Here is a 24775-nt window from a genome sequence, read left to right as displayed (position 1 = left end):
CTGGCCATTTGTGAGTTGTGTGACCCTGGACCTCAGTGTCCTCCCATAGAAAACAAGGAGCATGAACTAGATTTATCTCTAGTGTCCTTTCTAGGTGTTTCTTTCTTTCTTTATTTTTAAACAAGATCTCACTCTCTCACCCAGGCTGGAGTGCAATGGCACTAACATGGCTCACTGCAGCCTCAACCTCCTGGGCTCAAATGATTCTCCTGCCTCAGCCTCCCAAGTAGCTGGGACCACCACTCCCAGCTAATTTTTTAATTCTTTGTAGAGATGGGGTTGCAATGTTTCCCAGGCTAGTCTCGAACTCCTGGGCTCCTAAGAGTTTTAACATTTGAGTTTTCTTCCAACAAAGAGGTGGAGGAAAATATAACTTTATATAAACATGTATAAACCCTGCTTCCCACTTTAATTAAGCCATAAATTCCTGCGGCAGCTAGGGATGTGAAGAGGCAAGTGAGAAGAGGAAATGCGCATAAGACTCCCAGCAGCTTGGAAGTAAACAGGGAGGACTGAAGTGACGCTGTTGCTCCGAAGGTGGCTGTTCATTAGCCTCCTTCTGTCCTTAGACCCAGCTGGAGCATTGCATGCACTGGTTCCCAGGTTGCAGGGGATGTCAGCAGCTCCAGCTCATCCGGTTGAAGGAGGCCATGTGGCTTTCCCTGGACTTTCTGCTTGAACAGTGAATCCCTGTAGGGCCTGGATCCATTGCCCTCTTCTCCTCCCACCCCACCCAAGCACTCTTCTTCATGAGTTTGCTTTCTCCCATCTTTTTTCCTCCACTTTTCCTTCAAAAATTGTTGATTAAGCACCTGCTATGGGCCAGACATTTTTCTAGAGTAACACCTCAATGAGCAGACAGGTTCTTGTTCTCATAGATCTTCCATTTTAGAGAGAAAGCTGAACGATAAACAAATAATACAGCAGGTGGTGAGAGGTGCTATAAAGAAGGATGAGCAGGGTACGTGGGTGAGAAAATGTGCTACTTTGTCCTCTAGAGGCCAGGGAAAGCCTCTCTGTTTAGGTGATATTTGACAGAGATTTGAAGACACTGAAGGAGTGAGCCATTTGGATCTCTAGGGAAAGAGCATTCTTCCCCAGACAGAGAACAGCAAGTGCAAAGGCCATGATGAAGAAGGGAGCTTGGCCAGAGTGAGGGACACAAACGGCAGCCTACGGTGCATGCATGTCTTAAGAGATGAGGTTCCTGGTGCCCTTTGACTGCCTCAGAGATCCCGTGCTCACAACACACAGCCCCAATCATCCTAAAATACATCTATGCTATAGAAACTTGTCCCAAAATATCCTTGCATAATGATTTACCTTCTGGTATCCCACCCATGAAAGCAGAAATTTCCTGCTTTCTCCTAATAATTACTAATAATTCTCCTAATAATTACTAATCTGTCTCCTCCCCCAAAATGTAAGGCCAAGAAGAGCAGGGACTTGGCCTATTCATTCACTGCTCTATGTTCGGCTCGTATTTCAGTGCTAAAAACCAAGTGGGCCCTCAATAAATATTTTTGTGAATTTATTTATTTATTTATTTTATTTTTTGAGACGGAATCTCTTTCTTCCACCCAGGCTGGAGTGCAGTGGTGCGATCTTGGCTCGCTGCAACCTCCGTCTCCTGGGTTCAAGGGATTTCTGGCTAATTTTTGTATTTTTAGTAGAAACAGGGTTTCACCATGTTGGCCAGGCTGGTCTCGAACTCCTGACCTCAAATAATCCATCCACCTTGGCCTCCCAAAATGCGGGGATTACAGGCGTGAGCCACCGCACTTGGCCAGCCCTCAATAAATATTTATTTTCTAGGTGAAATGGGGAATCTAACTATGCTACATGGTAATGAGGCAGCTGACTTTCTTGGAAGCAGAAGACCTAATTCTAGATGTGGTGACATAAAAGCAATAAAGGAAGGACCTCTATAAGTCATTCGTGGAGCTGAGCCTCAGCTCTCAAAGTGTTAGATTAGAACTAGGGATGGCAAAATCCTGTTACAGGCACAACAACTCACCCCCTCCCTTCCATGCCCACTAGACTCTCTAATGAAGCGTGGCTGTCTCTCTCTGGAAAAAACTACAGAATTCTTCCCACCCAGTGCTCCTAGCAGCCACAACCAAAGGGTCAGAGGTGACCCTTACAATGAACCCAATTTGCCATCCCTCAATTAGATGTTTAAGATTCCTTTCCACTTTAATATCCTGTGGTGCAAATCTAAGCAAGCCTGCTTGTTTGGCCACATGGAGGTACATGTTCCTGCAAAATCAACCCCAAGAAATCCTATTGCTCACAGGTAAGCAGGTAACCCCTGCTTCCATAGCAGAGGCAGTCACTAGTAGTACTTGCTTCAATTGGGACAAATATTTTTCACCCGGAAACTAATTCAAGTCTACCTTTTTCAGACTCCTTCGAAGGCTGCTAGAATTGGTCCCTTGAGTAAGCTGAGTGTTGTGGTGCCCCTCAGTTCCCATGCCATAGAAGCTCGAACCTCATTCATTAATACACTAGCCCTAAGGCTTGAAACCAGTCTGGCCTGGCTTGGAGCCTTTAGATCACTCTCTAGCTTCTGGCCAATAAGAATGAGCTTCTAGGCCAGGCATGGCGGCTCACGCCTGTAATCCCAGCACTTTGGGAGGCCGAGGCAAGTGGATCACTTGCATCCAGGAGTTCAAGACCAGTCTAGGCAACATAGTGAAACCCCATCTCTACAAAAAAATACAAAAAATTAACCGGGCGTGGTGGCACGGGCCTGTAGTCTCAACTATTCAGGAGGCTGAAGTGGGAGGATCGCTTGTGTGGGGAGGTCAAGGCTGCAATAAGCTGTGATGACACCACTGTACTCCAGCCTGCATGACAGACTAAGGCTGGAGTGCAGTCTCCAAAAACAAAACAAAACAAAACAAAACAAGACAAAACCAAAAACCTGCAGCCTGCACCACTCCTACTGGTAGGCTTGCTCTGATATCAGCACTTCAAGCAGGTGATAACACTATGAGGTTTATTTTTAATTGCTAGGTGTGGTGGTTGTATTTCCTCAGAGTAAAAATGCACTTCCTTCCTCCCTTTGAAGTGAGATGTGGACCTGTGATTTGATCTGGCCAAGAAAGTGTGACCGAAAATGACCTGGACACTTCCAATGGGAGCTTTAAAAGCCAGTGCACAATTTATCACTGATCCTTGTTCTGCTTCAGTCATCGTAGAAGCCCAGGTCAGGATGGAACTCCCACCAGCCTGGATTGCTGATTAAGGATGCTCCATGTTAGAGCAAAAATATAAGTTGTTTTAAACCACAGAAATTTGGAGGTGGTTTCTTATTGCAACATAACTAGTCTCTATTGACTGATACTCCATGGTGTAAGATTACTCATGGGATTTTTCTAGCTCAGAGTTTCTCAATTTTGGTAGGATTGACGTTTGGGGTTAGTTATTGCTTTCTTGTGGGGACCATCCTGTGCATTGCAGGATGTTAAGTGGCCTCCCTAGCCTTTACCCACTAGACACCAGCAGCACCCCATCCCAAGTTGTGACCATCAAAAATCCCTCAACAGTATGATTCTACTTATTTGAGGTACCTAGAGTAGTCAAAATCATGGAGACAGAAAGTCAAATGATGGTTGTCAGGGGCTGGGAGAAGAGGGAAATGGCGAGTTAGTGTTTAATGGGTACAGAGTTACAGTTTTGGAAAATGAAAAGAGTTCTATGGATGGATGGTGGTGATGGTTGCACATCAGTGTGAAGGTGCTTAGTGCCACTGAACTATACACATGAAAATGGTTCAAATGGCTAATTTTATGTTTGTGCTTTGCCACAATTTTTGAAAATGGAAAAAAAAATGTCTCCAGACATTGCCAATGTCCCCTGGAAAGCAAAATCGCCCCTGGTTGAGAACTAGTGTTCTAGCGGTAGTGCAACACATTCAATTGTAAAATATGTGTAAAAACGTGGGCTTAGGGCTCAGCCCTGCTTTTTGCCATTGAGGGTTAGAATCTCATCTCTCCTAAAATATTTTTTATCCACTCAGATTTTAGGCCAGGATCAACAGGACAATTGAACGGTTTGATCTAGAAAAAGCCCCTGTCTATGGACCCAAAACTGGTGTGATATGAATACACTCTGTAAAAACTCTTACACTGTTTTAAGCTTTACATCTGATAAACACAGCACAGTAGAGGCTCCACTTGGGATAATTTTTCCTGAAACCTACTTGTTTTTCATGCTGTTTCTGCAGTTAAGGTGCCTGGTCTTGAAATGTGTTGAAGCAAAAGAATGGGAAGAGCCAAGGGACACATCAGGGAGTTTCCAAATGACAGACCTGCAAACCTGCAGGGCAGTCCTCTGCTGAGGAAGAGGTAGCTTACACTCTGAATGCATCTTGAGGAGTATTCTCCATACCTGAGGAATAAATTAAGGCTAACAAGGGGGCCTAAATTGTGATTGGCTCTGCTCTTGATCAATTGAATTCCATGCTCGGACTGAGGCAGCAGAGGGCTTCTTACACCCACCTCCACCACCATCACCCTGCCTAAGTCATCTCAGAGAATCCTCTATCTCAGTATTGGGCCTACATTCTTATGCTTCAGCCCTTTTCCATAATGACCCCTCCAGATTGCCACACTCTAGAACCACTACAGAGGGTGGCGTTACTGCTGTATGGACACTTCATCTCAAAGTGAGGGGCCAGCTCACGTGATTTGCAGGGTTCCTTTCTCTGGCCTTCTAAAACATTCTCCAGGTTGAGGCTGAAACTGCTCCCCCAAAGCCCCATAATAGGCATGAACAGATTATCCTCCTCTTCTTGGTTCTCATGGCTAGAATCCTTAACCAATCCTCTCCCCACAAAGTAGGGTTGATTTCACAAGCTGTTATTTCAGCTGCTCGTTCTGCCATCTGCTCTTGAGTTGCTTGGTGAACACCTCCAGCGGGCTTGGAGCTGCACTGTCACGCTTCACCCCAATCAGCTTCTGGCCCCCCACACTCAAACACATCTGCATCGGCACACCCCTCCCACGCCCCAGTTCTGCCCACAGTGGATCCATCCATCTGCGCTCCAGGCCCCAGCCCCTTGGGAGCTTGCGCTATCAATTACTTGCACTTAGTTCAGAATCTTTAGCCACTCCATGTTCATGGTTATTTCATTTATTCAATGTAGTAACATGTTTAAACCTCTCCCGTCCTGGAAAAAAAAAAAAAAGTCCTACATTTAACCCTATCTCCCTCTTTAGCTTAAAGTCATCTGTAATCTTCCTTGCCATTTATTTACTCCATGTCCCAGGTTGAACAGTATCCACACACCCCCAAAAATTCATGTTCTCCCTAGGAATCTTAGAATGTGACTTTATTTGGAAATAGGGTTGTTGCAGATGTAATTAGTTAGGACTGGATCCTTAATCCACTATGACTGGTGTCGGTGTCCTTAGAAGAAGAATAGAGGGAACGCAGAGGCACACACAGAGAGGAGGCCATGTGATGATGGGGGCGGAAACTGGGGTGATGCATCTACAAGCCAAGGAATGTCAGGGCTTGCAGGAAACCCCAGAAGCGAATGGAAAGGCATGGAGCAGATTCTTCCTAGCATCTTCAGAGAGAGCATGGTGCTGCCAACACCTCATTTTGAACTTCTAGCTTCCAAAACTGTGAGAGAAAAAATTTCTGTTGTTTTAACAAGACACCCAGTTTCTGGTATTTTGTGACAGCAGACCTAGAAACTGAATATACCCTTTAAACCACCACCGTTTTCCTTTTGGTTCCAAGATTCTTTCGTGTATGAACTGCGAGAGCCAAATCCAGTCTTTATTTGGCCTCTCTGGAGCACGTGCAACTCATTTATTCCTTATTGATGCTTCTCCCCCACATCCTTCTCGTCCTCCTTCATTGCTTCCTAATCTCACAGCCAGCTACCGCATAGTGGAGTCCCTGGGTTCATCACCACCTTTTCCCACTCTGTTCATGCTCCACTGCAATCTCATCCAAATACCAGCTCTCCTCCCACCCCCATGCTGATGATTCCCCAAGCCCTCTGGCCTAAGCCTCTCTCCTGAGATCTACTTTGAGTTCCCCACTGCCTCCTGGACATTTCCACCTAGAACTTGTACAAGCACTTCAAAAACTACATGGCTAAAATGGAAGTCATGGTCTAGAAGCCTCCTTCCCAAATAAACCTGCTTTTCCTCCTGTAACCTGCATGTCAATGAGAGGCTTCACGTTCACACAGGGGCATAAGCCAGACACCTGGCATCTTCTTGGGCTTCTCCTCTGCACCCTTGGCCATGGTCACTGAAGCCAAAGGACTCTGCCCATAAGGGTTTGGGGAATGTATCCTCTGCATCCCTGCTGCAGCTGCTTCAGCTCAGCCTCTTACCACCTCTTGTGGCTAGCGGAGACCTCCACTACACCAGACTTTCATGCTGCTCTGGGAGCACTTTCTTATACCACCTTGTTTTAAGCCATTCCCCTGCTTTGAATGCTTCAGGGTTTCCTGGTCACCTGCAGGATGCTGTCCTTAGCATTCCTCCACTTGGAATAACAATGCCTTGTAGCATCTGGCTTTCAGGAGTTTAGAGTGGAGGGGCTCTGCATTCAACTCCAGGACCTACCACATACTTGGTGCGTGGCCCTGGGCAACATACTTACTTTCTCTGTGCCTCAGATTCCTCACCCGAAAATGGGGATAATAATAGTACCTACCTCATAGGGTTGTTGTAAAGATTAAATGAGCGAATATGTTCAGAGTACCCGGAACTGTGTCCAGCATGTCGTAAGTGGGCACTAAATATTAACTGCTGTTGCTGTTAAGTATTACCTTTCCCCACTCATTTCTGTACAGCTTCCCATGTGCGTTGTTTTCCAGCCGATCAGAACACTCTTCCATCTTAGAAGAAAAAAAAAGAAGCCCCACCTGTGTTCCCCTGGCTCTTGGCCTTGACACACACTGTCTGGAACACCTTTCCCACCACCTCTCACCCCATGCTCCCTATGAACATACTTCGACTCATCTTTTCTAACCTAAGTACCCTCCCCTGCAGTCAAGCATGCTCTTCATTGAGCCTTCGTAAGGCCCTTGTGCTCACCTCTATTGCAGCACAGATCACACTGCATTATAAACGACCATCTCCTGTCTCTCTGTCCATCTTTCAGAGTTTGCTGTATTGATCTTAGTGATGTCAGCACGTGGCACTCAGCTAGACAAAGAAAGCAGGCTCAATAAAGGCTGGTAGAATTAAGTAAAGAATTGTATAAAGGCATTAAATAGAGATGGGGTACAAATATGTCCCAGGCTGCCTGGGATAGTCCTGGTTTAGGCCATGGTCCTGATGTAATTACTAACAACACCCTCTTTCACTGTCAAAAATATCTCCTTTGGACAATACATTATAAGGTCACTCTAGGTATTAGAGCTGTGATTCTCACCCTATCAGGCCCAATTTTCTCTCTGCTTAACAGCTATTTTAGAATACCATATGCACTATCTTTAAATGGGATTGATAGGCAATAGAAACTGCCAATAACAGAATTTCAAAAAAAACCAATGTAATACCCTAAATAGAATGCTAAATGGAAAATGAAGGAGATTTTTTTTAAAGTAGCTTAAACTAAAATTATGTGTGCAGTATTTTGATGTGTAAATGCTTAGGTCTTACACTTCTGGCCAAGATGGAGTAACAGAGACCAAAATTACTTTCTGACCTAAAACAACAAAAATACTGGACAAAATATATGAAACTATGGCCCTCAAGCAACAAAGGGAATCAATCACTGGAATCAAGCATCAAAAGGCAGTGATCCTCAAGAAATGAGAAACAAATGAGGCTAGCCCCACAATTGACCTCCCAAACACCTTAGAAAACTTTCCAGGCCACAGCACAGGAAGAAAGAATGCAGATGGAGCTCAGAGATCTTCCTGAGTTGAGAGGACAGAACTCTGAGTCTGGGAAGGCCAATGTGGCTAGAATTCATAGGGCAGAATATTGAGGAGGAGAGGGCTGTACAGAGACAGAGCTCTGGAAATCTGAAGATAATACTTACCCTCGTTGACTGTTTAACAGAGTAGTGATCAGAGTATGCAGGTATGAAAATCGCCTGAGAGGGTGGACCCGGTGGCTCGCACCTGCAATCCCAGCACTTTGGGAGGCTGAGGTGGGTGGATCACAAGGTCAGGAGATAGAGACCATCCTGGCAAACATGGTGAAACCCCATTTCTACTAAAAATACAAAAATCAGCTGGGTGTGGTGACACACGCCTCTAGTCCCAGCTACTCAGGAGGCTGAGGCAGGAGAATCTCTTGAACCTGGGAGGCAGTGGTTGCAGTCACCCGAGATCCAGCAAAGCATGGGCAACAGAGCAAGACTCAGTTTCAAAAAAAAAAAAAAGAAAGAAAAAAGAAAACTGCCCGAGAATGGAAAAAGAATCATCCACAAAGAGAGCCAGCCCCTCTTCCCCCCTGGCTCTTGGGACCCCGATAGCAAGGTGGGGAGGCACCTCGCGAGGCGTGGTCTCAGAGCCAGCCCCTCTAACCCTTCTGGCTCTTAGGACCCCCATCACAGGGGGCGGAGGCACCCCCCGCGAGGCGGGCACAGAGAGCCAGCCCCTCTTCTGATCCTGGCTCTTAGGACCGCCATCGCAGGGGGGAGAGGCATCCCCGGTGAGGCGGGGACTCAGAGCCAACCCCTCTTCCCCCCCTGGCTCTTAGGAACCGCATCGCAGGGGGAGGAGGCACGCCCCACGAGGCGGTGACTGAGAGACAGCCACTCTTGCCCCACTGGCTCTTAGGACCCCCATCGCAGCGGGGGGGAGGCACCCCCCGTGAGGCGGGGTCTCACAGCCAGCCCCTCTTCCCCCACTGGCCCGTAGGACCCCCATCGCAGGGGGGGGAGGCACCCCCAGCGAGGCGGGGTCTCAGAGCCAGCCCCTCTTCCCCCACTGGCCTTTGGGAACCCCGTCGCAGGGGGAGGAGGCACGCCCCACGAGGCGGTGACTGAGACACAGCCACTCTTGCCCCACTGGCTCTTAGGACCCCCATCGCAACAGGGGGGAGGCACCCCCAGCGAGGCGGGGTCTCACAGCCAGCCCCTCTTCCCCACTGGCCCGTAGGACCCCCATCGCAGGGGGGGGAGGCACCCCCAGCGAGGCGGGGTCTCAGAGCCAGCCCCTCTTCCCCCAAGGGCCCTTAGGAACCCCATCGAAGGGTGGGGAGGCGCCTACCGCGAGGCGGGTACAGACAGCCAGCCCCTCTTCTGCTCCTGGCTCTTAGGACCCCCATCACAGGGGGGGAGGCACCCCCCGCGAGGCGGGGTCTCAGAGCCAGCCCCTCTTCCCCCACTGGCCCTTAGGACCCCCATCGCAGGGGGGGGAGGCACCCCCCGCGAGGCGGGGTCTCAGAGCCAGCCCCTCTTCCCCCACTGGCCCTTAGGACCCCCATCGCAGGGGGGGGAGGCACCCCCCGCGAGGCGGGGTCTCAGAGCCAGCCCCTCTTCCCCCACTGTCTCTTAGGACCCCCATCGCAGTGGGGGGGAGGCACCCCCAGCGAGGCGGGGTCTCAGAGCCAGCCCCTCTTCCCCCGCTGGCTCTGAGGATCCTCCGTGGACTCACAGCCTCTTTACCATATTGTGAGTAATATCATCTCCCCCTCTGGAGATTACGAACTCTTTCACAGACGGGTGTACACCCTCGGTGTACAGAGGGTGTACACCCGTCTGTATTGGGAGTAATATCATCCTCTTCCTCCCTGAATATGAAGAACAGTATCACAGGGGTGTTTCTGCTCCCTGCGATATGGCGTGTCATATCCTCCTCTCCCACGCTGCAATTAGAGGGAATATCAGTGGGGGCGTGTCCACCTGTAGGGAAAAGAAAGAGAGATCCGACTGTCACTGTGTCCATGTAGAAAGGAAAGACATAAGAGACTCCATTTTCAAAAAGACCTGTCCTTTAAACAATTGCTTTGCTGAGATGTTGTTAATTTGTAGCTTTGCCCTAGCCGCTTGGCCCCAGCCACTTTGACCCAACCTGGAGCTCACCAAAACATGCGTTGTATAAAATCAAAGTTTAAGGGATGTAGGGCTGTGCAGGACGTGCCTTGTTAACAAAATGTTTACCAGCAGTGTACTTGGTAAAAGTCATCGCCATTCTCTAGTCTCAATAAACCGGGGACACAATGCACTGTGGAAAGCCGCAGGGACCTCTGCCCTTGAAAGCAGGGTATGGTCCAAGCTTTCTCCCCATGTGATAGTCTGAAATATAGCCTCATGGGATGAGAAAGACCTGACTGTCCCCCAGCCCGACACCCGTAATGGGTCTGTGCTGAGGTGGATTAGTAAAAGAGGAAAGCCTCTTGCAGCTGAGATGGAGGAAGGCCACTATCTCCTGCTTGCCCCTGGGAACTGAATGCCTCGGTGTAAAACCCGATTGTACATTCGTTCAACTCTGAGATAGGAGAAAAGCTGCCCTGTGGCGGGAGGCGAGACATGTTTGCAGTAACACTGCCTTGTTCTTCTTTACTCCACTGAGATGTTTGGGTGGAGAGAAACAAATCTGGCTTATGTGCACGTCCAGTCATAGTACCTTCCCTTGAACCTAATTATGACATGGATTCTTTTGCTCACATGTCTTCTGCTGACTCTCTCCTTATCATCACCCTGCTCTCCTACTACATTCCTTTCTGCTAAAATAATGAAAATCATAATCAATAAAAACTGAGGGAACTCAGAGGCTGGTGCCGGTGCAGGTCCTTGGTGTGCTGAGCGCCGGTCCCCTGGACCCACTGTTGTATCTTTACACTTTCTCTCTGTGTCTTATTTCTTTTCTCAGTCTCTCGTCCCACCCAACTAGAAATACTCACAGGTGTGGAGGGGCAGTCCACCACTTCATCCACCTTCTGTCATATTGAAAGTAACATCATCTTCTTCCCTCCAGGATCGTGGGAATAATATCCCTGGGGGGGTTTCCACTTTCTGCCATGAATGTAGTCATATCACCCCCTCCGCCGTGGAATATCATTAAGGAACATCTCACACGGGGGTGTATACTTCCTCCGATATTGGGAGTGACATCAACCTCTCGGTCTCTGAATATGAGGAAGAAAATCACAGGGCGGGTGTACACCTCGTGCTCTACGATGGGGAGTCATATCTGTCTGTTATGGGGAGTAATATCATCCTCTCCCTTTCAGGATACTAATAACAATTTAACAGGCTGGGTGAACACAGCCTGCGATGCTGAAATTATCATCCTCTCCCCCCGTTCCCCCCCTGGCTCTTCGGATCCGTATCACGAGGGGGGGAGGCACCCCCCGCGCGGCGGGGACTGAGAGCCAGCCCCTCTTCCCCCCCTGGCTCTTAGGACCCCCATCGCAGGGGGAGGAGGCACCCCCAGCGAGGCGGGGTCTCAGAGCCAGCCCCTCTTTCCCCACTGGCATTTAGGACCCCCGTCGCAGGGGGAGGAGGCACCCCCCACGAGGCGGGGACTGAGAGCCAGCCCCTCTTTCCCCACTGGCCCTTAGGACCCCCATCGCAGTGGGGGGAGGCACCCCCAGCGAGGCGGGGTCTCAGAGCGAGCCCCTCTTTCCCCACTGGCATTTAGGACCCCCGTCGCAGGGGGAGGAGGCACCCCCCACGAGGCGGGGACTGAGAGCCAGCCCCTCTAAGCCTTCTGGCTCTTAGGACCCCCATCACGGGGGGGGGAGGCACCCCCCGCGAGGCGGGTACAGAGAGCCAGCCCCTCTTCTGCTCCTGGCTCTTAGGACCCCCATCACAGGGGGGGAGGCACCCCCCGCGAGGCGGGGTCTCAGAGCCAGCCCCTCTTCGCCCACTGGCCCTTAGGACCCCCATCGCAGGGGGGGGAGGCACCCCCCGCGAGGCGGGGTCTCAGAGCCAGCCCCTCTTCCCCCACTGTCTCTTAGGACCCCCATCGCAGTGGGGGGAGGCACCCCCAGCGAGGCGGGGTCTCAGAGCCAGTCCCTCTTCCCCCACTGGCCCTTAGGAACCCCATCGCAGGGGGGGGAGGCACCCCCCGCGAGGCGGGGTCTCAGAGCCAGTCCCTCTTCCCCCACTGGCCCTTAGGACCCCCATCGCAGGGGGGGGAGGCACCCCACGCGAGGCGGGGTCTCAGAGCCAGCCCCTCTTCCCCCACTGTCTCTTAGGACCCCCATCGCAGTGGGGGGAGGCACCCCCAGCGAGGCGAGGTCTCAGAGCCAGCCCCTCTTCCCCCGCTGGCTCTGAGGATCCTCCGTGGACTCACAGCCTCTTTACCATATTGTGAGTAATATCATCTCCCCCTCTGGAGATTACGAACTCTTTCACAGACGGGTGTACACCCTCGGTGTACAGAGGGTGTACACCCGTCTGTATTGGGAGTAATATCATCCTCTTCCTCCCTGAATATGAAGAACAGTATCACAGGGGTGTTTCTGCTCCCTGCGATATGGCGTGTCATATCCTCCTCTCCCACGCTGCAATTAGAGGGAATATCAGTGGGGGCGTGTCCACCTGTAGGGAAAAGAGAGAGAGATCCGACTGTCACTGTGTCCATGTAGAAAGGAAAGACATAAGAGACTCCATTTTCAAAAAGACCTGTCCTTTAAACAATTGCTTTGCTGAGATGTTGTTAATTTGTAGCTTTGCCCTAGCCGCTTGGCCCCAGCCACTTTGACCCAACCTGGAGCTCACCAAAACATGCGTTGTATAAAATCAAAGTTTAAGGGATGTAGGGCTGTGCAGGACGTGCCTTGTTAACAAAATGTTTACCAGCAGTGTACTTGGTAAAAGTCATCGCCATTCTCTAGTCTCAATAAACCGGGGACACAATGCACTGTGGAAAGCCGCAGGGACCTCTGCCCTTGAAAGCAGGGTATTGTCCAAGCTTTCTCCCCATGTGATAGTCTGAAATATAGCCTCATGGGATGAGAAAGACCTGACTGTCCCCCAGCCCGACACCCGTAATGGGTCTGTGCTGAGGTGGATTAGTAAAAGAGGAAAGCCTCTTGCAGCTGAGATGGAGGAAGGCCACTATCTCCTGCTTGCCCCTGGGAACTGAATGCCTCGGTGTAAAACCCGATTGTACATTCGTTCAACTCTGAGATAGGAGAAAAGCTGCCCTGTGGCGGGAGGCGAGACATGTTTGCAGTAACACTGCCTTGTTCTTCTTTACTCCACTGAGATGTTTGGGTGGAGAGAAACAAATCTGGCTTATGTGCACGTCCAGTCATAGTACCTTCCCTTGAACCTAATTATGACATGGATTCTTTTGCTCACATGTCTTCTGCTGACTCTCTCCTTATCATCACCCTGCTCTCCTACTACATTCCTTTCTGCTAAAATAATGAAAATCATAATCAATAAAAACTGAGGGAACTCAGAGGCTGGTGCCGGTGCAGGTCCTTGGTGTGCTGAGCGCCGGTCCCCTGGACCCACTGTTGTATCTTTACACTTTCTCTCTGTGTCTTATTTCTTTTCTCAGTCTCTCGTCCCACCCAACTAGAAATACTCACAGGTGTGGAGGGGCAGTCCACCACTTCATCCACCTTCTGTCATATTGAAAGTAACATCATCTTCTTCCCTCCAGGATCGTGGGAATAATATCCCTGGGGGGGTTTCCACTTTCTGCCATGAATGTAGTCATATCACCCCCTCCGCCGTGGAATATCATTAAGGAACATCTCACACGGGGGTGTATACTTCCTCCGATATTGGGAGTGACATCAACCTCTCGGTCTCTGAATATGAGGAAGAAAATCACAGGGCGGGTGTACACCTCGTGCTCTACGATGGGGAGTCATATCTGTCTGTTATGGGGAGTAATATCATCCTCTCCCTTTCAGGATACTAATAACAATTTAACAGGCTGGGTGAACACAGCCTGCGATGCTGAAATTATCATCCTCTCCCCCCGTTCCCCCCCTGGCTCTTCGGATCCGTATCACGAGGGGGGGAGGCACCCCCCGCGCGGCGGGGACTGAGAGCCAGCCCCTCTTCCCCCCCTGGCTCTTAGGACCCCCATCGCAGGGGGAGGAGGCACCCCCAGCGAGGCGGGGTCTCAGAGCCAGCCCCTCTTTCCCCACTGGCATTTAGGACCCCCGTCGCAGGGGGAGGAGGCACCCCCCACGAGGCGGGGACTGAGAGCCAGCCCCTCTTTCCCCACTGGCCCTTAGGACCCCCATCGCAGTGGGGGGAGGCACCCCCAGCGAGGCGGGGTCTCAGAGCGAGCCCCTCTTTCCCCACTGGCATTTAGGACCCCCGTCGCAGGGGGAGGAGGCACCCCCCACGAGGCGGGGACTGAGAGCCAGCCCCTCTAAGCCTTCTGGCTCTTAGGACCCCCATCACGGGGGGGGGAGGCACCCCCCGCGAGGCGGGTACAGAGAGCCAGCCCCTCTTCTGCTCCTGGCTCTTAGGACCCCCATCACAGGGGGGGAGGCACCCCCCGCGAGGCGGGGTCTCAGAGCCAGCCCCTCTTCGCCCACTGGCCCTTAGGACCCCCATCGCAGGGGGGGGAGGCACCCCCCGCGAGGCGGGGTCTCAGAGCCAGCCCCTCTTCCCCCACTGTCTCTTAGGACCCCCATCGCAGTGGGGGGAGGCACCCCCAGCGAGGCGGGGTCTCAGAGCCAGTCCCTCTTCCCCCACTGGCCCTTAGGAACCCCATCGCAGGGGGGGGAGGCACCCCCCGCGAGGCGGGGTCTCAGAGCCAGTCCCTCTTCCCCCACTGGCCCTTAGGACCCCCATCGCAGGGGGGGGAGGCACCCCACGCGAGGCGGGGTCTCAGAGCCAGCCCCTCTTCCCCCACTGTCTCTTAGGACCCCCATCGCAGTGGGGGGAGGCACCCCCAGCGAGGCGAGGTCTCAGAGCCAGCCCCTCTTCCCCCGCTGGCTCTGAGGATCCTCCGTGGACTCACAGCCTCTTTACCATATTGTGAGTAATATCATCTCCCCCTCTGGAGATTACGAACTCTTTCACAGACGGGTGTACACCCTCGGTGTACAGAGGGTGTACACCCGTCTGTATTGGGAGTAATATCATCCTCTTCCTCCCTGAATATGAAGAACAGTATCACAGGGGTGTTTCTGCTCCCTGCGATATGGCGTGTCATATCCTCCTCTCCCACGCTGCAATTAGAGGGAATATCAGTGGGGGCGTGTCCACCTGTAGGGAAAAGAGAGAGAGATCCGACTGTCACTGTGTCCATGTAGAAAGGAAAGACATAAGAGACTCCATTTTCAAAAAGACCTGTCCTTTAAACAATTGCTTTGCTGAGATGTTGTTAATTTGTAGCTTTGCCCTAGCCGCTTGGCCCCAGCCACTTTGACCCAACCTGGAGCTCACCAAAACATGCGTTGTATAAAATCAAAGTTTAAGGGATGTAGGGCTGTGCAGGACGTGCCTTGTTAACAAAATGTTTACCAGCAGTGTACTTGGTAAAAGTCATCGCCATTCTCTAGTCTCAATAAACCGGGGACACAATGCACTGTGGAAAGCCGCAGGGACCTCTGCCCTTGAAAGCAGGGTATTGTCCAAGCTTTCTCCCCATGTGATAGTCTGAAATATAGCCTCATGGGATGAGAAAGACCTGACTGTCCCCCAGCCCGACACCCGTAATGGGTCTGTGCTGAGGTGGATTAGTAAAAGAGGAAAGCCTCTTGCAGCTGAGATGGAGGAAGGCCACTATCTCCTGCTTGCCCCTGGGAACTGAATGCCTCGGTGTAAAACCCGATTGTACATTCGTTCAACTCTGAGATAGGAGAAAAGCTGCCCTGTGGCGGGAGGCGAGACATGTTTGCAGTAACACTGCCTTGTTCTTCTTTACTCCACTGAGATGTTTGGGTGGAGAGAAACAAATCTGGCTTATGTGCACGTCCAGTCATAGTACCTTCCCTTGAACCTAATTATGACATGGATTCTTTTGCTCACATGTCTTCTGCTGACTCTCTCCTTATCATCACCCTGCTCTCCTACTACATTCCTTTCTGCTAAAATAATGAAAATCATAATCAATAAAAACTGAGGGAACTCAGAGGCTGGTGCCGGTGCAGGTCCTTGGTGTGCTGAGCGCCGGTCCCCTGGACCCACTGTTGTATCTTTACACTTTCTCTCTGTGTCTTATTTCTTTTCTCAGTCTCTCGTCCCACCCAACTAGAAATACTCACAGGTGTGGAGGGGCAGTCCACCACTTCATCCACCTTCTGTCATATTGAAAGTAACATCATCTTCTTCCCTCCAGGATCGTGGGAATAATATCCCTGGGGGGGTTTCCACTTTCTGCCATGAATGTAGTCATATCACCCCCTCCGCCGTGGAATATCATTAAGGAACATCTCACACGGGGGTGTATACTTCCTCCGATATTGGGAGTGACATCAACCTCTCGGTCTCTGAATATGAGGAAGAAAATCACAGGGCGGGTGTACACCTCGTGCTCTACGATGGGGAGTCATATCTGTCTGTTATGGGGAGTAATATCATCCTCTCCCTTTCAGGATACTAATAACAATTTAACAGGCTGGGTGAACACAGCCTGCGATGCTGAAATTATCATCCTCTCCCCCCGTTCCCCCCCTGGCTCTTCGGATCCGTATCACGAGGGGGGGAGGCACCCCCCGCGCGGCGGGGACTGAGAGCCAGCCCCTCTTCCCCCCCTGGCTCTTAGGACCCCCATCGCAGGGGGAGGAGGCACCCCCAGCGAGGCGGGGTCTCAGAGCCAGCCCCTCTTTCCCCACTGGCATTTAGGACCCCCGTCGCAGGGGGAGGAGGCACCCCCCACGAGGCGGGGACTGAGAGCCAGCCCCTCTTTCCCCACTGGCCCTTAGGACCCCCATCGCAGTGGGGGGAGGCACCCCCAGCGAGGCGGGGTCTCAGAGCGAGCCCCTCTTTCCCCACTGGCATTTAGGACCCCCGTCGCAGGGGGAGGAGGCACCCCCCACGAGGCGGGGACTGAGAGCCAGCCCCTCTAAGCCTTCTGGCTCTTAGGACCCCCATCACGGGGGGGGGAGGCACCCCCCGCGAGGCGGGTACAGAGAGCCAGCCCCTCTTCTGCTCCTGGCTCTTAGGACCCCCATCACAGGGGGGGAGGCACCCCCCGCGAGGCGGGGTCTCAGAGCCAGCCCCTCTTCGCCCACTGGCCCTTAGGACCCCCATCGCAGGGGGGGGAGGCACCCCCCGCGAGGCGGGGTCTCAGAGCCAGCCCCTCTTCCCCCACTGTCTCTTAGGACCCCCATCGCAGTGGGGGGAGGCACCCCCAGCGAGGCGGGGTCTCAGAGCCAGTCCCTCTTCCCCCACTGGCCCTTAGGAACCCCATCGCAGGGGGGGGAGGCACCCCCCGCGAGGCGGGGTCTCAGAGCCAGTCCCTCTTCCCCCACTGGCCCTTAGGACCCCCATCGCAGGGGGGGGAGGCACCCCACGCGAGGCGGGGTCTCAGAGCCAGCCCCTCTTCCCCCACTGTCTCTTAGGACCCCCATCGCAGTGGGGGGAGGCACCCCCAGCGAGGCGAGGTCTCAGAGCCAGCCCCTCTTCCCCCGCTGGCTCTGAGGATCCTCCGTGGACTCACAGCCTCTTTACCATATTGTGAGTAATATCATCTCCCCCTCTGGAGATTACGAACTCTTTCACAGACGGGTGTACACCCTCGGTGTACAGAGGGTGTACACCCGTCTGTATTGGGAGTAATATCATCCTCTTCCTCCCTGAATATGAAGAACAGTATCACAGGGGTGTTTCTGCTCCCTGCGATATGGCGTGTCATATCCTCCTCTCCCACGCTGCAATTAGAGGGAATATCAGTGGGGGCGTGTCCACCTGTAGGGAAAAGAGAGAGAGATCCGACTGTCACTGTGTCCATGTAGAAAGGAAAGACATAAGAGACTCCATTTTCAAAAAGACCTGTCCTTTAAACAATTGCTTTGCTGAGATGTTGTTAATTTGTAGCTTTGCCCTAGCCGCTTGGCCCCAGCCACTTTGACCCAACCTGGAGCTCACCAAAACATGCGTTGTATAAAATCAAAGTTTAAGGGATGTAGGGCTGTGCAGGACGTGCCTTGTTAACAAAATGTTTACCAGCAGTGTACTTGGTAAAAGTCATCGCCATTCTCTAGTCTCAATAAACCGGGGACACAATGCACTGTGGAAAGCCGCAGGGACCTCTGCCCTTGAAAGCAGGGTATTGTCCAAGCTTTCTCCCCATGTGATAGTCTGAAATATAGCCTCATGGGATGAGAAAGACCTGACTGTCCCCCAGCCCGACACCCGTAATGGGTCTGTGCTGAGGTGGATTAGTAAAAGAGGAAAGCCTCTTGCAGCTGAGATGGAGGAAGGCCACTATCTCCTGCTTGCCCCTGGGAACTGAATGCCTCGGTGTAAAACCCGATTGTACATTCGTTCAACTCTGAGATAGGAGAAAAGCTGCCCTGTGGCGGGAGGCGAGACATGTTTGCAGTAACACTGCCTTGTTCTTCTTTACTCCACTGAGATGTTTGGGTGGAGAGAAACAAATCTGGCTTATGTGCACGTCCAGTCATAGTACCTTCCCTTGAACCTAATTATGACATGGATTCTTTTGCTCACATGTCTTCTGCTGACTCTCTCCTTATCATCACCCTGCTCTCCTACTACATTCCTTTCTGCTAAAATAATGAAAATCATAATCAATAAAAACTGAGGGAACTCAGAGGCTGGTGCCGGTGCAGGTCCTTGGTGTGCTGAGCGCCGGTCCCCTGGACCCACTGTTGTATCTTTACACTTTCTCTCTGTGTCTTATTTCTTTTCTCAGTCTCTCGTCCCACCCAACTAGAAATACTCACAGGTGTGGAGGGGCAGTCCACCACTTCATCCACCTTCTGTCATATTGAAAGTAACATCATCTTCTTCCCTCCAGGATCGTGGGAATAATATCCCTGGGGGGTTTCCACTTTCTGCCATGAATGTAGTCATATCACCCCCTCCGCCGTGGAATATCATTAAGGAACATCTCACACGGGGGTGTATACTTCCTCCGATATTGGGAGTGACATCAACCTCTCGGTCTCTGAATATGAGGAAGAAAATCACAGGGCGGGTGTACACCTCGTGCTCTACGATGGGGAGTCATATCTGTCTGTTATGGGGAGTAATATCATCCTCTCCCTTTCAGGATACTAATAACAATTTAACAGGCTGGGTGAACACAGCCTGCGATGCTGAAATTATCATCCTCTCCCCCTGTTCCCCCCCTGGCTCTTCGGATCCGTATCACGAGGGGGGGAGGCACCCCCCGCGCGGCGGGGACTGAGAGCCAGCCCCTCTTCCCCCCCTGGCTCTTAGGACCCCCATCGCAGGGGGAGGAGGCACCCCCAGCGAGGCGGGGTCTCAGAGCCAGCCCCTCTTTCCCCACTGGCATTTAGGACCCCCGTCGCAGGGGGAGGAGGCACCCCCCACGAGGCGGGGACTGAGAGCCAGCCCCTCTTTCCCCACTGGCCCTTAGGACCCCCATCGCAGTGGGGGGAGGCACCCCCAGCGAGGCGGGGTCTCAGAGCGAGCCCCTCTTTCCCCACTGGCATTTAGGACCCCCGTCGCAGGGGGAGGAGGCACCCCCCACGAGGCGGGGACTGAGAGCCAGCCCCTCTAAGCCTTCTGGCTCTTAGGACCCCCATCACGGGGGGGGAGAGGCACCCCCCGCGAGGCGGGTACAGAGAGCCAGCCCCTCTTCTGCTCCTGGCTCTTAGGACCCCCATCACAGGGGGGGAGGCACCCCCCGCGAGGCGGGGTCTCAGAGCCAGCCCCTCTTCCCCCACTGGCCCTTAGGAACCCCATCGCGGGGGGGGAGGCACCCCCCGCGAGGCGGGGTCTCAGAGCCAGTCCCTCTTCCCCCACTGGCCCTTAGGACCCCCATCGCAGGGGGGGGAGGCACCCCCCGCGAGGCGGGGTCTCAGAGCCAGCCCCTCTTCCCCCACTGTCTCTTAGGACCCCCATCGCAGTGGGGGGAGGCAACCCCAGCGAGGCGGGGTCTCAGAGCCAGCCCCTCTTCCCCCGCTGGCTCTGAGGATCCTCCGTGGACTCACAGCCTCTTTACCATATTGTGAGTAATATCATCTCCCCCTCTGGAGATTACGAACTCTTTCACAGACGGGTGTACACCCTCGGTGTACAGAGGGTGTACACCCGTCTGTATTGGGAGTAATATCATCCTCTTCCTCCCTGAATATGAAGAACAGTATCACAGGGGTGTTTCTGCTCCCTGCGATATGGCGTGTCATATCCTCCTCTCCCACGCTGCAATTAGAGGGAATATCAGTGGGGGCGTGTCCACCTGTAGGGAAAAGAGAGAGAGATCCGACTGTCACTGTGTCCATGTAGAAAGGAAAGACATAAGAGACTCCATTTTCAAAAAGACCTGTCCTTTAAACAATTGCTTTGCTGAGATGTTGTTAATTTGTAGCTTTGCCCTAGCCGCTTGGCCCCAGCCACTTTGACCCAACCTGGAGCTCACCAAAACATGCGTTGTATAAAATCAAAGTTTAAGGGATGTAGGGCTGTGCAGGACGTGCCTTGTTAACAAAATGTTTACCAGCAGTGTACTTGGTAAAAGTCATCGCCATTCTCTAGTCTCAATAAACCGGGGACACAATGCACTGTGGAAAGCCGCAGGGACCTCTGCCCTTGAAAGCAGGGTATTGTCCAAGCTTTCTCCCCATGTGATAGTCTGAAATATAGCCTCATGGGATGAGAAAGACCTGACTGTCCCCCAGCCCGACACCCGTAATGGGTCTGTGCTGAGGTGGATTAGTAAAAGAGGAAAGCCTCTTGCAGCTGAGATGGAGGAAGGCCACTATCTCCTGCTTGCCCCTGGGAACTGAATGCCTCGGTGTAAAACCCGATTGTACATTCGTTCAACTCTGAGATAGGAGAAAAGCTGCCCTGTGGCGGGAGGCGAGACATGTTTGCAGTAACACTGCCTTGTTCTTCTTTACTCCACTGAGATGTTTGGGTGGAGAGAAACAAATCTGGCTTATGTGCACGTCCAGTCATAGTACCTTCCCTTGAACCTAATTATGACATGGATTCTTTTGCTCACATGTCTTCTGCTGACTCTCTCCTTATCATCACCCTGCTCTCCTACTACATTCCTTTCTGCTAAAATAATGAAAATCATAATCAATAAAAACTGAGGGAACTCAGAGGCTGGTGCCGGTGCAGGTCCTTGGTGTGCTGAGCGCCGGTCCCCTGGACCCACTGTTGTATCTTTACACTTTCTCTCTGTGTCTTATTTCTTTTCTCAGTCTCTCGTCCCACCCAACTAGAAATACTCACAGGTGTGGAGGGGCAGTCCACCACTTCATCCACCTTCTGTCATATTGAAAGTAACATCATCTTCTTCCCTCCAGGATCGTGGGAATAATATCCCTGGGGGGTTTCCACTTTCTGCCATGAATGTAGTCATATCACCCCCTCCGCCGTGGAATATCATTAAGGAACATCTCACACGGGGGTGTATACTTCCTCCGATATTGGGAGTGACATCAACCTCTCGGTCTCTGAATATGAGGAAGAAAATCACAGGGCGGGTGTACACCTCGTGCTCTACGATGGGGAGTCATATCTGTCTGTTATGGGGAGTAATATCATCCTCTCCCTTTCAGGATACTAATAACAATTTAACAGGCTGGGTGAACACAGCCTGCGATGCTGAAATTATCATCCTCTCCCCCTGTTCCCCCCCTGGCTCTTCGGATCCGTATCACGAGGGGGGGAGGCACCCCCCGCGCGGCGGGGACTGAGAGCCAGCCCCTCTTCCCCCCCTGGCTCTTAGGACCCCCATCGCAGGGGGAGGAGGCACCCCCAGCGAGGCGGGGTCTCAGAGCCAGCCCCTCTTTCCCCACTGGCATTTAGGACCCCCGTCGCAGGGGGAGGAGGCACCCCCCACGAGGCGGGGACTGAGAGCCAGCCCCTCTTTCCCCACTGGCCCTTAGGACCCCCATCGCAGTGGGGGGAGGCACCCCCAGCGAGGCGGGGTCTCAGAGCGAGCCCCTCTTTCCCCACTGGCATTTAGGACCCCCGTCGCAGGGGGAGGAGGCACCCCCCACGAGGCGGGGACTGAGAGCCAGCCCCTCTAAGCCTTCTGGCTCTTAGGACCCCCATCACGGGGGGGGAGAGGCACCCCCCGCGAGGCGGGTACAGAGAGCCAGCCCCTCTTCTGCTCCTGGCTCTTAGGACCCCCATCACAGGGGGGGAGGCACCCCCCGTGAGGCGGGGTCTCAGAGCCAGCCCCTCTTCCCCCACTGGCCCTTAGGAACCCCATCGCGGGGGGGAGGCACCCCCCGCGAGGCGGGGTCTCAGAGCCAGTCCCTCTTCCCCCACTGGCCCTTAGGACCCCCATCGCAGGGGGGGGAGGCACCCCCCGCGAGGCGGGGTCTCAGAGCCAGCCCCTCTTCCCCCACTGTCTCTTAGGACCCCCATCGCAGTGGGGGGAGGCAACCCCAGCGAGGCGGGGTCTCAGAGCCAGCCCCTCTTCCCCCGCTGGCTCTGAGGATCCTCCGTGGACTCACAGCCTCTTTACCATATTGTGAGTAATATCATCTCCCCCTCTGGAGATTACGAACTCTTTCACAGACGGGTGTACACCCTCGGTGTACAGAGGGTGTACACCCGTCTGTATTGGGAGTAATATCATCCTCTTCCTCCCTGAATATGAAGAACAGTATCACAGGGGTGTTTCTGCTCCCTGCGATATGGCGTGTCATATCCTCCTCTCCCACGCTGCAATTAGAGGGAATATCAGTGGGGGCGTGTCCACCTGTAGGGAAAAGAAAGAGAGATCCGACTGTCACTGTGTCCATGTAGAAAGGAAAGACATAAGAGACTCCATTTTCAAAAAGACCTGTCCTTTAAACAATTGCTTTGCTGAGATGTTGTTAATTTGTAGCTTTGCCCTAGCCGCTTGGCCCCAGCCACTTTGACCCAACCTGGAGCTCACCAAAACATGCGTTGTATAAAATCAAAGTTTAAGGGATGTAGGGCTGTGCAGGACGTGCCTTGTTAACAAAATGTTTACCAGCAGTGTACTTGGTAAAAGTCATCGCCATTCTCTAGTCTCAATAAACCGGGGACACAATGCACTGTGGAAAGCCGCAGGGACCTCTGCCCTTGAAAGCAGGGTATGGTCCAAGCTTTCTCCCCATGTGATAGTCTGAAATATAGCCTCATGGGATGAGAAAGACCTGACTGTCCCCCAGCCCGACACCCGTAATGGGTCTGTGCTGAGGTGGATTAGTAAAAGAGGAAAGCCTCTTGCAGCTGAGATGGAGGAAGGCCACTATCTCCTGCTTGCCCCTGGGAACTGAATGCCTCGGTGTAAAACCCGATTGTACATTCGTTCAACTCTGAGATAGGAGAAAAGCTGCCCTGTGGCGGGAGGCGAGACATGTTTGCAGTAACACTGCCTTGTTCTTCTTTACTCCACTGAGATGTTTGGGTGGAGAGAAACAAATCTGGCTTATGTGCACGTCCAGTCATAGTACCTTCCCTTGAACCTAATTATGACATGGATTCTTTTGCTCACATGTCTTCTGCTGACTCTCTCCTTATCATCACCCTGCTCTCCTACTACATTCCTTTCTGCTAAAATAATGAAAATCATAATCAATAAAAACTGAGGGAACTCAGAGGCTGGTGCCGGTGCAGGTCCTTGGTGTGCTGAGCGCCGGTCCCCTGGACCCACTGTTGTATCTTTACACTTTCTCTCTGTGTCTTATTTCTTTTCTCAGTCTCTCGTCCCACCCAACTAGAAATACTCACAGGTGTGGAGGGGCAGTCCACCACTTCATCCACCTTCTGTCATATTGAAAGTAACATCATCTTCTTCCCTCCAGGATCGTGGGAATAATATCCCTGGGGGGGTTTCCACTTTCTGCCATGAATGTAGTCATATCACCCCCTCCGCCGTGGAATATCATTAAGGAACATCTCACACGGGGGTGTATACTTCCTCCGATATTGGGAGTGACATCAACCTCTCGGTCTCTGAATATGAGGAAGAAAATCACAGGGCGGGTGTACACCTCGTGCTCTACGATGGGGAGTCATATCTGTCTGTTATGGGGAGTAATATCATCCTCTCCCTTTCAGGATACTAATAACAATTTAACAGGCTGGGTGAACACAGCCTGCGATGCTGAAATTATCATCCTCTCCCCCTGTTCCCCCCCTGGCTCTTCGGATCCGTATCACGAGGGGGGGAGGCACCCCCCGCGCGGCGGGGACTGAGAGCCAGCCCCTCTTCCCCCCCTGGCTCTTAGGACCCCCATCGCAGGGGGAGGAGGCACCCCCAGCGAGGCGGGGTCTCAGAGCCAGCCCCTCTTTCCCCACTGGCATTTAGGACCCCCGTCGCAGGGGGAGGAGGCACCCCCCACGAGGCGGGGACTGAGAGCCAGCCCCTCTTTCCCCACTGGCCCTTAGGACCCCCATCGCAGTGGGGGGAGGCACCCCCAGCGAGGCGGGGTCTCAGAGCGAGCCCCTCTTTCCCCACTGGCATTTAGGACCCCCGTCGCAGGGGGAGGAGGCACCCCCCACGAGGCGGGGACTGAGAGCCAGCCCCTCTAAGCCTTCTGGCTCTTAGGACCCCCATCACGGGGGGGGAGAGGCACCCCCCGCGAGGCGGGTACAGAGAGCCAGCCCCTCTTCTGCTCCTGGCTCTTAGGACCCCCATCACAGGGGGGGAGGCACCCCCCGTGAGGCGGGGTCTCAGAGCCAGCCCCTCTTCCCCCACTGGCCCTTAGGAACCCCATCGCGGGGGGGAGGCACCCCCCGCGAGGCGGGGTCTCAGAGC

At 53.0% G+C, this 24775-nt stretch overlaps 1 long non-coding RNA gene across 2 annotated transcripts; it reads right to left on the bottom strand.

Moving 5' to 3' along the window:
* Nucleotides 1-751: 751 nt before the first annotated feature.
* LOC134810139 (uncharacterized) lies at nt 752-22221 on the bottom strand. 2 transcript variants are annotated; one of them, XR_010157456.1, is made up of 10 exons: nt 21262-22212; nt 18777-20260; nt 16131-17775; nt 13485-15129; nt 10839-12483; nt 8026-9837; nt 7071-7181; nt 6803-6871; nt 4208-5634; nt 752-900 (listed from the first exon to the last, which is right to left on the bottom strand). It is a non-coding gene; the product is annotated as an uncharacterized LOC134810139 (long non-coding RNA). The 2 variants fall into 2 exon arrangements; XR_010157455.1 differs by lacking the exon at nt 752-900 and having other exon boundaries at nt 5324-5634; nt 21262-22221.
* Between the last annotated feature and the right edge of the window lie 2554 nt (nt 22222-24775).

The sequence above is a fragment of the Pan troglodytes genome, chromosome 4 (assembly GCF_028858775.2).
Source record: "Pan troglodytes isolate AG18354 chromosome 4, NHGRI_mPanTro3-v2.0_pri, whole genome shotgun sequence".
Taxonomy (NCBI): domain Eukaryota; kingdom Metazoa; phylum Chordata; class Mammalia; order Primates; family Hominidae; genus Pan; species Pan troglodytes.
Note: the sequence above shows the minus strand (reverse complement) of the source record. Positions and strands in the feature narration are given on the sequence as shown.